The 12,286-nt window shown below is 36.8% G+C and overlaps 1 protein-coding gene and 1 long non-coding RNA gene across 6 annotated transcripts in view; one reads left to right on the top strand and one right to left on the bottom strand.

Annotated features, from left to right (window-relative positions):
* The window catches only part of LOC136255195 (zinc finger protein 431-like), a 134,361-nt gene that overhangs the window by 53,263 nt on the left and 68,812 nt on the right, over positions 1–12,286 (top strand). The window lies entirely within an intron of this gene.
* On the bottom strand, positions 1,914–5,002 carry LOC136255944 (uncharacterized). Its single transcript, XR_010701222.1, has 3 exons — positions 4,908–5,002; positions 2,666–2,737; positions 1,914–2,170 (listed from the first exon to the last, which is right to left on the bottom strand). It is a non-coding gene; the product is annotated as an uncharacterized lncRNA (long non-coding RNA).

The raw sequence follows: 12,286 nt of genomic DNA, 5'->3' as shown, positions 1-12,286 counted from the left end.
CACTTACGCTATCCCTCTGAAACTCTAGAGTTGAACTCATCGTGTCACTAGTAACTACCACACAAGCAGTGAAGCAAATCCATGTCGATTGTTTCGTGATCGAGATTGCCGACATCAAAGGAGAAGTTTCTTTTTTATTTTTAAGCGCATGCGGTTAGACACAACCGCAGGTGTATGCCTTGCGTTCCTTTGTGCATTACAAACATTGATTGCCCTGCTATCGCTTCAGTATTCACTCAATCGCCTCAAGATTCATATCATCGATTTCACCATACATGATTATCCTACAGTCGTAATTTCAGCACCAAACGAAATTTCAGTCGTCCTCAGTCGACCTAGAGGCCAAATACAAAACCCAGATTGTTAATTGTTTTCCGCAATACTCGCTTGGCATGTAGGGCAACGTGTCTTTAAACTAGCGATTTCCAACCAACCAATTTTTCACACATATTTTTGCTACTTAAATTACACACCTTCAATAAATGTTTCACAAGCTGCCGCTCCAGTTAATGGGTCAATGCTTCGTACTTCGTAATGCACTTTACTGGATTAAAATCCATGCGGTATTTTTTGAGAAATAAAAATCCCCATAGGGAGTCCGTACAAATAATTGCATACGTAATTCTAATTTTTTTATTTTATTTTTATTTTTTTTTTTTCCCCGGGCTTACCAGCCTTGCATGGCTTCACACTCACCTGCTGTTATGTTCTGATGTATATATTGCTGTTTTGATCCATTTTATAGCAGCTTCAGTGATTGTAATTTTGGTCAGAAACTATTTATAATTTCTCTTTGTGGTATAGTGATGTCATTGTGTTATATAATAATTATCATCCTTAGTGCTTACAATGTGACAAATAAAGCTGAGCAGTGTCCAAACAAATCTATTTTTATAAAATAATATTGGTCTTATATTGTGTTATCTGATTGTCATGTTACCAATGTATTTGTTGATTGTGACTTGTGATGTCACTACTTACCATGCATGTTATATAATATTACTGATTTTTCTAGTTAGCTATCCCTGAAAATGCATTAGATACTGGTGTATACTTAGTATTACATAATATACACAGTTTTATTTGTGAATCACTTGCTTTATTCATGTAATATTCTGAGTGGTCAGTCTACAAAGAAGTGGTCACTCTTGAGAGGTTTTACCTATCTCATATGCTGTTCTCCATAAAATAGATATGTGGTGAAAATTTCATGTTATTAATAGTTTCCTATCTAGATTTATGACACTTTGAATATTGTGTTTGGTGCCATGTGATATACATAAAAAGCACTGAAAATGCTGTACACAAAAATCATCACACTGTCAACTTCTTTTGCTTATATCTTTTGATAGGAACTATCGATTGAGGTGGGGTTTACACTAAAATGACCCTGAAAAATAGCACAATACTGAATTGTCATACCAATGAATGCATGGAATGTTAGTTATTTAATTTAGTCGGAAATCTCTATTTAAACTGTTCTAAAAGTTTCGTTTAGATTGAAACATATGTTTTCGAGAATGGCTAGTTTGAAATTTGAATTTAGTCACCCCCATGTAATTTGCTCTCTAAGAATTTTACTCGGAATTTAAAGAATGACGCAGAGCACAACTGCGGTCACTGGGTATTGATGAACTGGCGCTCTATGTAGTTAATCAGTGCATAAAGCCACAAAGAAGTGTGCTGCCATAGATTATAGTCCACAGATATAATCTATGGTGCTGCATACCATCGTTCGTTTTTAACAAATTTAGTCGCCCCCACCGTGACGTAATTTGTCCCTCTAAGGGAGTGGCTTAAAGAATGACACAACTGCGGTTACCAGATTTTGACACAAGCTGCGAGTAATTAGCACATGTAGCTAGCCAATTGTCACCATACATTATACATTTTATAGCACCCCCACACAAAAATTATGTGTAATTACAACATACAGAGGACACATGAATGCCAAAAACTTTTCACAACAATAATGTAAGAATTGTACAATAATGACTGTAATATAATAGCTATGAAATGTTTTCCAGTGGCCCGCCATGGTAGCAAGTCTCACATGACGGCATGTATATTCATCCAATCCAAGCACAATGGGAGTAACACGTAAGTATGATGACAAGTTGGTATGACTCCATTTGTAGAATCCAGATGAGTGGGTGTGGCTCCAGTATGTCTAAACAGTTAACAAACATTCCTGTTATAAATACGTGCTAGAGTTGCAATATAATAGCATAGTATTTAAATGCAACAATACATAGTCTTCATTGCATCACTATCAAACAACACTAAGTGGAGGATATTGTTGCATCTCTATCAGTACAACCTGTCTTAATGGCCACTAGTACAGAAAGACAACCTCTCTTGAAAAGCCAATTCCAATTGAGAACTTATACACTGTTACCTGCTTATTGAGTAAAGGTGGCAATAAACAAGTTCCACTGTAATTTATACACATGATCTGATCTGTATATTCTGTCAGTGGATGAGATCCACTTGGCCAGGACAAAATGTGACTCAAATGTCCTAGATGATCCATACTCAACCCACTTATGACCCAGTGGCACAATGGAACTGAGTATAGAGAATACAATTATATTTATTTCTAAGATGTGTGGATGTGTGTACACATTACAACACATTACATGTACATACAAGACATGCTACGTACATTTTTAGCATTTCAAGTCACCACATTATACACATACCAGTCAACAATGCTTCATAGTGCCCATCAGTAAACCTGAAGAAAAGTTACGAAAAATAAAAATTCACATAAATACAATGAAACCTCATTATATGGCCAGCTGTGGAACCAAAAAATTTGGCCTGAATAACAAGGTGGCCTTTGAATGAGGTCATAAAGTACTGCTTAGCTATATTTGGGATCTACTAGAGGTGGCCAATATAATGAGGTGGTCTTATTAAAGAGGTGGCCGCTAAGTGAGGTTTCACTGTACAAACAGTTTACAATGGTAAACAATATTAATGGTTAACAATATACACTGAAACCTGCAGGTCATTTCTTGTGGAAGATTGCTCTCTACACAAAATGACACATTCAGAGATTGTATTTAGATGGATGATACGGTAACGCACTGTGACTTCAATATTCGTCATGTGTCACTGCTAGGCAGCAACCATATACACGGCACTGCCAATGCACAACATCGAACTTGCTCGCACAAACAAATTTGCTCAAGACTTTACAAATTGGTAATTAAGGGGTGTGGAAACTAGCTGTTCGTTCGAAAGACTGTGTGGCAGCTGTTTCCCTTCTGTACAAGTGGCCACCAAGACAGGTCCACTGTGGATGAAAGCCAAACATTAGATATTTGGTATTTCATGTGCTGAAGACATTCCAGGGCTTCCAGTAGACTCAAATCTCACCACAGTTTAACTCAGGCAGTGTTGTGGTCACCACTAAACCACTGGAATGCTGTGTTATGTTCATCTTATGCTTGGCTAATATATTGTAGAACTGAAATGGATACTCTGAAAAAATATATCTTATGGATAATGACTTCATCACTTTCTTCATCAGGGGCTTATAAGGACCAATAGTGAAACTTTTTACACTTTGGGCTGACAGCCAACTGCCTAAGTCTGAAGCAGTGCCTCTGGTGCTCTAACAGATTGGCTGCCCCCTTGCTGCCAGCACTCACTGTCTCATACGCTGTCACACACTAAATCCATCTCTATAGCCAGTTAGAACAGCATGCTTCTTACCTTTTTTAAGGCCGCAAAATGCAGCCACCTCTTTAAAAAGCTAGGTCAAAAAATTTTGTCACTACAGCCTGAATAATGACCAGTTTTCACTGTACTATTAGTGATTAGTGATCATGGAGGATTATTTATTAAGATACTAAGATATACAAACGCTACATCCTCTAAATATAGCAGTATAATTTTTTACCCTGGTCCAATGTCTAATAATCGTGACTTCGTGAGAGACTCTACTGTGACAAATACATGTTTATCATGATATGTGCTAATCGCCTTTTTACAATTAAATTTTACAACACAAATGCATTTTGGGGGTTACTATTCAGTGGACTGGACTACTGGACTGGAACACTGGACTGGACTACTGGACTGACATATTTTTGGTTTTTGCACATTCTATGGTTGGATTTATGGAGTCTTGCTAGTAAGCACCCTTAGGGCACCTGCAGCCCACTTCTAAATGCTGAAGGCGAACAGTGGAATATGCAAAAACTGTCTCTTAATATTTTTGCTACTGTTTATTATGCCACTATACAACACTTATTCCTTACCCTGGTGTGTAGTAATTGAATGTGACAGCAATAGTTAACCAGCAATCAACTAGCCAGTAGACAATATCTTTCAAGATATCCTTAGAGCAAGCTTGAGGAGCAAGCTAGTGTCGCCAGCATGGCCAGACCTCTAGACTTGCCTCTAGTTCAGTGCAGGGGCTTACCAATTAGAGATTTTTCAGTATGGCTACTTATAATCTTTAATTGATAAGCTCCTGCACTGAGACAGAAGTCTGGCAGCGAGACTAGCTTGCTTGCTCCTCAAGCTTGCTCTAAGGATATAACTCGAAGGATACCGTCTACTGGCTAGTTGATTGCTGATTAACTATTGTTGTCACAATCAATTCCCTGCACTGCCTGCAGCATTACTACACACCAGGGTAAGAAATAAGTGTTGTATAGTGGCATATTGAACAGTAGCGAAATTATCAAGATAAGAGACAGTTTTCGCATATTCCATTGCTCGTCTTCAGCGTTTAGAAGTGGGCTGCAGATGCCCTAAGGGTACTTACTGGTAAGACTCCATAAATCCAACCATAGAATGTGCAAAAATCAAAAATATGTCAGTCCAGTAGTCCAGTCCAGTGTTCCAGTCCACTGAATAGTAACCCTCAATGCATGTATAGTTAAACTCACCAATTGTGACTAAATCCTTCAACACGAAAAGACAAGTAATGAGACAACCTTGGAGACAACAGCCTTACAAGCCTATTCTGGTGCGCTTATTTAGTAGTAATATAAATTTTAAAGGCGTTTATTTACAACAGGACATAATTATGCGCTCCTCTATTGTCTCTGTACATACTTGCCTTTTCTTTACTATTCTCATTTCATTTCACAAAATCTCTTGGCAGGGGCGTAGCTTCTTCGCTTGAATTAGTCAATGCTTGAAGTAGATAATCTTTTGATTACTGCACAGTAATAAATATAAAAATATAAATAAATAAATAAATAGATCGAGATACTCTAATAGAACAGTAACATTTCTACAAGTGCCATATTTTTATATTGTAAAGTCTGTAAGTAGCTAGTAATTTAAACTATACAATCCGATGCTAAGCGAAGTTGTAACTATGCTAAGTATATATTGCTGTGTTACAGCTATTTTGTGACTGCTCTAATAGAGTATCTTGATCGTTTTAATGCAGCACAAGATGAAAGCCTTAAGGCAAAGTGTTATTAAGGGTTTACTAGTTAAAATGGGTGTTAGTTGACTGCAGTTGCATGCCACTAACAGGGCCGCCCAGAGAAATTAGGGGGCCCAGGGAAAAGAGTTAAAGAGGGGCCCAGGGGCAGGGAAGGGTCTAGATCCTGACTGCTTTATTAGAGTATATCGATCTTTCTTTAAACAGGTATTCAAAGGGCCCCTTTCGGGCTGGGGCAGGGGGAAAAATACCCCAGTTAACCCCCCCCCCCCCCCCCCCCCATGTGGGCGGCCCTGGCCACTAAAATTGCAGTTATATTTTAATATTCTGTCACTGTAATCTGGGGTTTCTGTCAAAACCATGGAAACTCACCTACTGTTATCAACAGTGCATTGCTTATTCTAACAAAAAGTATTGAAATCCCATCCAAAAACAGCTTATAGCTGTAAAAAAAGTGCGCGTCCAAGTAAAGCAGAGTTAACTGCGACAAAAAGTAATGATATCATAATGCGGCCATGTGTGAGGTATGCAAGTTGTAAAACAGATAATACAATGTTATTGTTAAAGTGTTAATGAGAACTATGTGATGCTGCTAGTTTTTAAGTGTGTGAGCATCTTCATAAATGCCACACAGATTTACTTCTCAATAAAGCAATGTGTATAGATTCTCTGATAGCAATAAATAGTTTGAGTTTGGCCGCCTTTCCTGTATACGGCAATGTTACGAACAAAGGAAAGGCGGCCAAACTCAAACTATTTATTGCTATCAGAGAATCCATACACATTGCTTTATTGAGAAGTAAATCTGTGTGGCATTTATGAAGATGCTCACACACTTAAAAACTAGCAGCATCACATAGTTCTCATTAACACTTTAACAATAACATTGTATTATCTGATTAACCAATATTAATTTTACAACTTGCACACCTCGTACATGGCCGCATTATGATATCATTACTTTTTGTCGTAGTTAACTCTGCTTTACTTGGACGCGCACTTTTTTACAGCTATAAGCTGTTTTTGGATGGGATAGCTTTTACAAAAATGCACTTTGTATAATTATGAATAATAGCATGTATTTAACAAAATTTAACAATAATTTCATGTTTTTGTTTCCATACAGCTATTCTAAGGAACTCCATGCTATCAATGATTTAAACAATGATATATCTTTCCATGATAACGTAATTGCTATGTCTTGAATAATAATAATAATAACTATATAATGTGTCAGCAAAGTACGTACATAGCTACTGTAATAACATAAAAGACACAAAAAGTTACAAACTCATATTTACATCAGGCTGAGTTAACAGTGTGTTCTCTCTTTTTCCGATTCCTCATCAGAAATGCTAGATTTTTTCTTACGCCAAGTCTTTCCTGTTTGAGCATAGGTGGTTTGAGCAACTCAACTGTGTTGCCAGCCTAATCTAATCTTGTCATTAGACCATAGCTTGACAGTACATCATATGAAAGTTTCTCATTGTATCTTTGAATTTACAGCAAATTTTGCATCTGAGTAGAGGAACACTATCACCATCCATTTTGAAGTCTAACCACATCATAGCTAGTGCACGTTGAGTGACTTGTAGCTAATTGTCTCATAGTTAGCTATATCCACTTCTGAACTGCCATGGCCAGTTAGTCCTAGACACTGAAAGCTTCTTACTAGCACACACTGCTAACAATGAAGAACGCTTATGACAGCCTGAATTTAGGCCTGAACTACTTACTGCCATGTCTACCATCCATTACATTTCATCATACCGTCTTCATCCACAAGGTCATATCAGAACAGTTATTTTTCCAGAACTAAAGAATGGAACACCTTGCCACTTAATATTATTAAAACCTCTGCCTCAGATTTATTTAGATCACTTTTACAATCACATTATTGCACTTGTAATTGAATAATTGGTTTGTGTATAGTAACTTTCTCTTTTTTTTCCTGAGAATACCAGCCTCAGCATAAATACTGAGTATAAATAAAGTATATAGCATGGCTTCTCCACAAAAGGAGAGGGAGGGGAAGGCACCTCAAATGCACTCCATTCTGTATGGATCCATCATTAAACAAAACATAAGAAGCTAGTCTGGCCTTCACTGTTAGTTCTAGTTTGTATTACATGCAACCAGCCTAGCTATACTTAATTGAGAATCATGTAGTACATAATGTAACTGAACATCAATTTCTGGGAGTAAGCATACTCCAAGGACTACACAGCATCTCCCACATCCTCGCCCACATCAAATCTATATACATCTGCAAAATCCACCATAACCATAACTACTTGTCAGAGGACCACCACGGACCTGCAAGGTGAAGCCTAAAGGCATGCAACTAGGTAGCTACCTACTTGCTGTAGTATACTGTTACCATTTTTGTGAATTGCACATATCAAAACTATTGTATGGGACTTGTCAAATCAAGCATTTTCAGGTGGTCAACATTGAAAGGTTTCAAAACACTGAGTTAAACCCTTAATAAAAAATTATGCATTAAAATAAGTCTAATATCTGTTTAATATCTTTTTTACAACCTCTACTTGGTAAAACAGGCTGATCATAAAATCTCATCATTCCTTGTCATTTGTTGTCCAATACAAAATACATGTATTTTGCAAAAACATTAATTAATTTACAACCTTTAACTCACAAAATCTCTACAGCACACCATACAATAAAAGAAAGCCCTTGAATTTCTCTATCCAATGACGATTGTACAAATGGGAAAATGTCGCCATAGCGACAGTTATTTACTGCTGATGATGACATAATATGCGTTCCATACATTCAATAAGATAACTGCACCTAACTCTGGACAGTTTTTGCTTTCAGTGCTATATCTCCACCATGCAAGTGAATTACTTAATCCTTAAAATATGGTGATAAAGCCTATGCTATGGTGCATCAGTCCTGCAAGTTTCATCAAAATATCTCAATCCATTGAGGAGCTGCGCTTCAAAATTCAACTATGACTACAGGGTTTTGCGGAGTTCTTGCAACTTTAAATTTTAAGCGCATGCATACTTGAATCGAGAAAACAGTCTACTGTTGAAGTATTGCGGCTTACTTTTCTAATGCTTGAAGTAATCACAGTAAAATGTACCTTTTCTATATACTTGTAAAGTTAGATGACCATGCACATTGGAGATTCATTATGCATATTCAAGAATGAAAGTTGTGTAGCAAATTAGATCTGATATTATGTCTGTTGACATTCTTTCTTTTAAAGGCTTCAGCATTGACCTTGGTACAGTGTGGTATTTATTAGAGATGGTGATATCAATATCACAAGGAATAACAGTGGCACCTCATAGAGTACGGTGAAGAGTTTGCATTAATAACTACACTGTAAGTTCAAATGGGTACAAATGACCCAAATTTTTGGGTTGTTTTACCTGCAATTCAAACGACCGATTGTTTGGTGATAATGACCCAAGGATGTACTTGATTATTTTAACTTTGTAAGATATAGTCATATTACCCAGATGCCCTAAAGTCTCTTCAACCTCTAGCTAAGTGTTTGAAATAACCTTGCCATCATGGTTGTTTTAACCATATGTGGTAAAATTAACTCACGTCACAAAATATTTGTTTATTTGTTTGTTTACATTAATTAACAAGTCAGTCATCACTAGTAATGACATACATTAATCTCTCTATGACACATATTCACAATAATTGTTACATACTGCATCTTAATACTTTAAACACACCTGATCTTGTAGAGTTTTCAAATTGTATATAAAACCTATGTTCTCCATGTTCACTTTTGATTGTGGGATGTAACACAAATGTTATAACGGTCAGTGTACTGTAAATTTAACCATGTAGCTGGTCATCTAATCTGTGCCATAGTAGACTTGACCATACACACTGAAATTACCCAAATATGTTATTTCAACATCCTAAGTGAACAGTTATATTGACCTACCCTAGTTATTTTGACTGATTTAGTCCAAAGCCTACCCTAGTTATAACTACTTTTAGATGGTTATTTTAACAAAAAAGTTTGTAGTTTAAATTTACCCATGGAGGTTGAATTGATCCATTTGAATTTACTGTGTACCAAGTGAACCAAGATGTTGTAACCAAGATGACCTTTTGAATTCTAGATTAGATCCATCCATGATTGAGTTATAAATGTTTTTAAAGAATCAGATCAAGAGTGCACATACTAACAATGTTACCAAACCTTGTATCTACATATATCATATAAAGTACCTGTAAGTAGGCTAGGACTACATTAATTTTAACAGTTTAATGTAGTTAACTAGGCTAGTCACGGGCACCCTAGCTTTAATCTGCAACTCCTCTGCATTCATATACTTAGAATTCATCTTGAACTTTTTAGCCAATTTACAAGCAATGGGATTATTTAGGAATGCAACAAGACTGGCCCAATGTTTCAACTTTGATCGTAACAGTTGCATTAATCCTGCTCCGGGTATCAGCTCCTGTCGCCATTGGACAAGCCTTAATTGGCCTTCCAAGCCAATTTTGTATGGTGCACTTTATAAACAAGATAGCAAATGCATGTTAAACAATAAGGTCATGTATGTAGTTAGTTTCTCATTCTCCTGAGCTGCACTCAAATGAGCAGTGTGGGAGGACAGAGTTTTAGTTTATTTTTTACTAACTAGATAGCTGGATTAGTTTAAATGACTCAGAATGCAGTTTTCTTAGACTGCTCTAGCAAGTTACCAACTTAAAAAAAAGGTGCTGGATGGCTGCACTAAGCCACCATGGTGCAAAAAATCCTTGATGAGGTATGCAAAACAGTGATGCAGGTGGGGATGAAGAACTAATAAAGTTTATGTGGTCTAGCATTGCAATTTTCACATAAAAGCAAGGTGGTCTATATAAACAGGTGGTCTTCTAGGTAAACTGGTTTGTGGCATATGCATATAGACATTAACTTAATACGGTCACTTTGCATGTGGTTATAAGACCACTAGGTGAAATTATTTAATTCATCATTCCAGGCGTATCTAGACTTCTTACTTCACCTGGGCACTGGGTGGGCAAGCCACTCAGCCACATACACATGACCATCTTCATATGGACATCAATATAACATCTAAAATGTGTTGTGCATCACTATCTATGTGCTATACCTACACTAACTGTATGCAAAATAGCTAATATCACTAGACACAAATGTTGACTACTATCGTCTTCTTCACACATACAATACAGCAATGCCTAATACTCGAGACTTGGATTTAAAGTACCAGGTGCTTATATGATCACGTGATAACTGCGGACTAAAATAGTCAACCTACAAATAGAATAAATAAAAACATTGACTAAACAAGTACTCATACCTTTGGACTAGTCAGTAGCTAGCAATCATCTACCAAGGCATCACACAGCCATACGGGGTGCATGTCTCAAAACTTGCTCGCATCTATTCACATCTGAATTTTGCAATTGACTTAATCTTGAATGGGCGCTATTCACCACGCTATGAAACATTCATTCAGTCCTTGCCATTTTTCCTCTGGAAAGAAAAGCTTGATTTGACATGGATCGGCGTTGCGTAAGTATTCTTTACAACCATTAATGTTTTGTGATTATTCAACACTGATGGTGAAAAGCATTTACCAGGGCACCAGTCAAATTAACCAGGGCCCAGGCCAAGGTAGGCCCGGGTGTAGATACGCCAGTGATGTTGGCATTGGAGTTAGTGATATAGATGGAACAACAATGAAATAAATTATCTTGTAAATATGACTAGTTTGGAGTATTATTGGTACGGTGCAGGCCAATTAAGTAAGTTAAGCATGGCAGTAACATGGTCATTATACATAATTCTATCCCAGTGGAATCATACATCAAAGTTAAAAAAAAAAAAGCTAGCTATAGGAGTATATGGTAGTTAAACCTCAGTGCATGGTAGTTAAACCTCAGTGCATGGTAGTTAAACCCCAGTACATATATGGAAATTGCACATTAAGTTAAAAGAAATGCAATCAAAGCAAACTGAAGCCATACACACCATAAAATCTACAAGTTCAGCAAAATTTGAAGCCATATCATTACAGAAACTACATATTCAGCAAACAATTACAACTGACATGCTTATTAACACATTGTTTATGAACTTGACTACTTCAAAGTGTGAGATAAAAGCTAGTTAAACCCCACCTGCACTTGTAGGATATCTAGTTATCAGCACCTCGGTTGATAACGATATCCTGGGATTTAACTATAACTTATTATCATGCTGCAGTGTGTTGTACCTTTTCTATATACTTGTAAAGTTAGATGACCATGCACATTGGAGGCGCATTATGCATATTCAAGAATGAAAGTTGCGTAGCAAGTTAGATTTGATATTATGTCTGTTGACATTCCTTCTTTTAAAGGCTTCAGCGTTGGCCTTGGTACAGATGTTTATGGTGTGGTATTTAGTAGAGTTTGTGAGGTGCACACATACGCTATACGTCTAAACTTCATTTGCCACTTCTCAGCCCATGGTTGTAAGGAGATGTTGGAGAAGGTCGCAGTCTTCAGGAGTATGGATGGTAAAGTAGATTAGGATATCATCTGCATAGAGTTTAATAGTGGATGCAGTGTACAATAGCTTTTCTATGATATCGATATCACAAGGAATAACAGTGGCGCCTCATAGAGTATGGTGAAGGATTTGCTGTTATCACCATCAATAACTACTCGTCATGTTTGCATGCATTTGTGCAATGTGCATGCATTGCAGTACACTGAGTTATTTTGTCACATATTATATATAGATCTACCTGTGAAAACAGTATTAAGTTTGTTCAGCCAGCAGCAAAAGTTTATTCTTACAAATTTAGTTTCTTCCCTCAATCAATTCTCACGTATATGTAACAGATTATA

The sequence above is a fragment of the Dysidea avara genome, chromosome 1 (genome assembly GCF_963678975.1).
Source record: "Dysidea avara chromosome 1, odDysAvar1.4, whole genome shotgun sequence".
In the NCBI taxonomy this organism is placed as follows: Eukaryota; Metazoa; Porifera; class Demospongiae; order Dictyoceratida; family Dysideidae; genus Dysidea; species Dysidea avara.
This window is presented reverse-complemented; position numbering and strand designations above follow the sequence as displayed.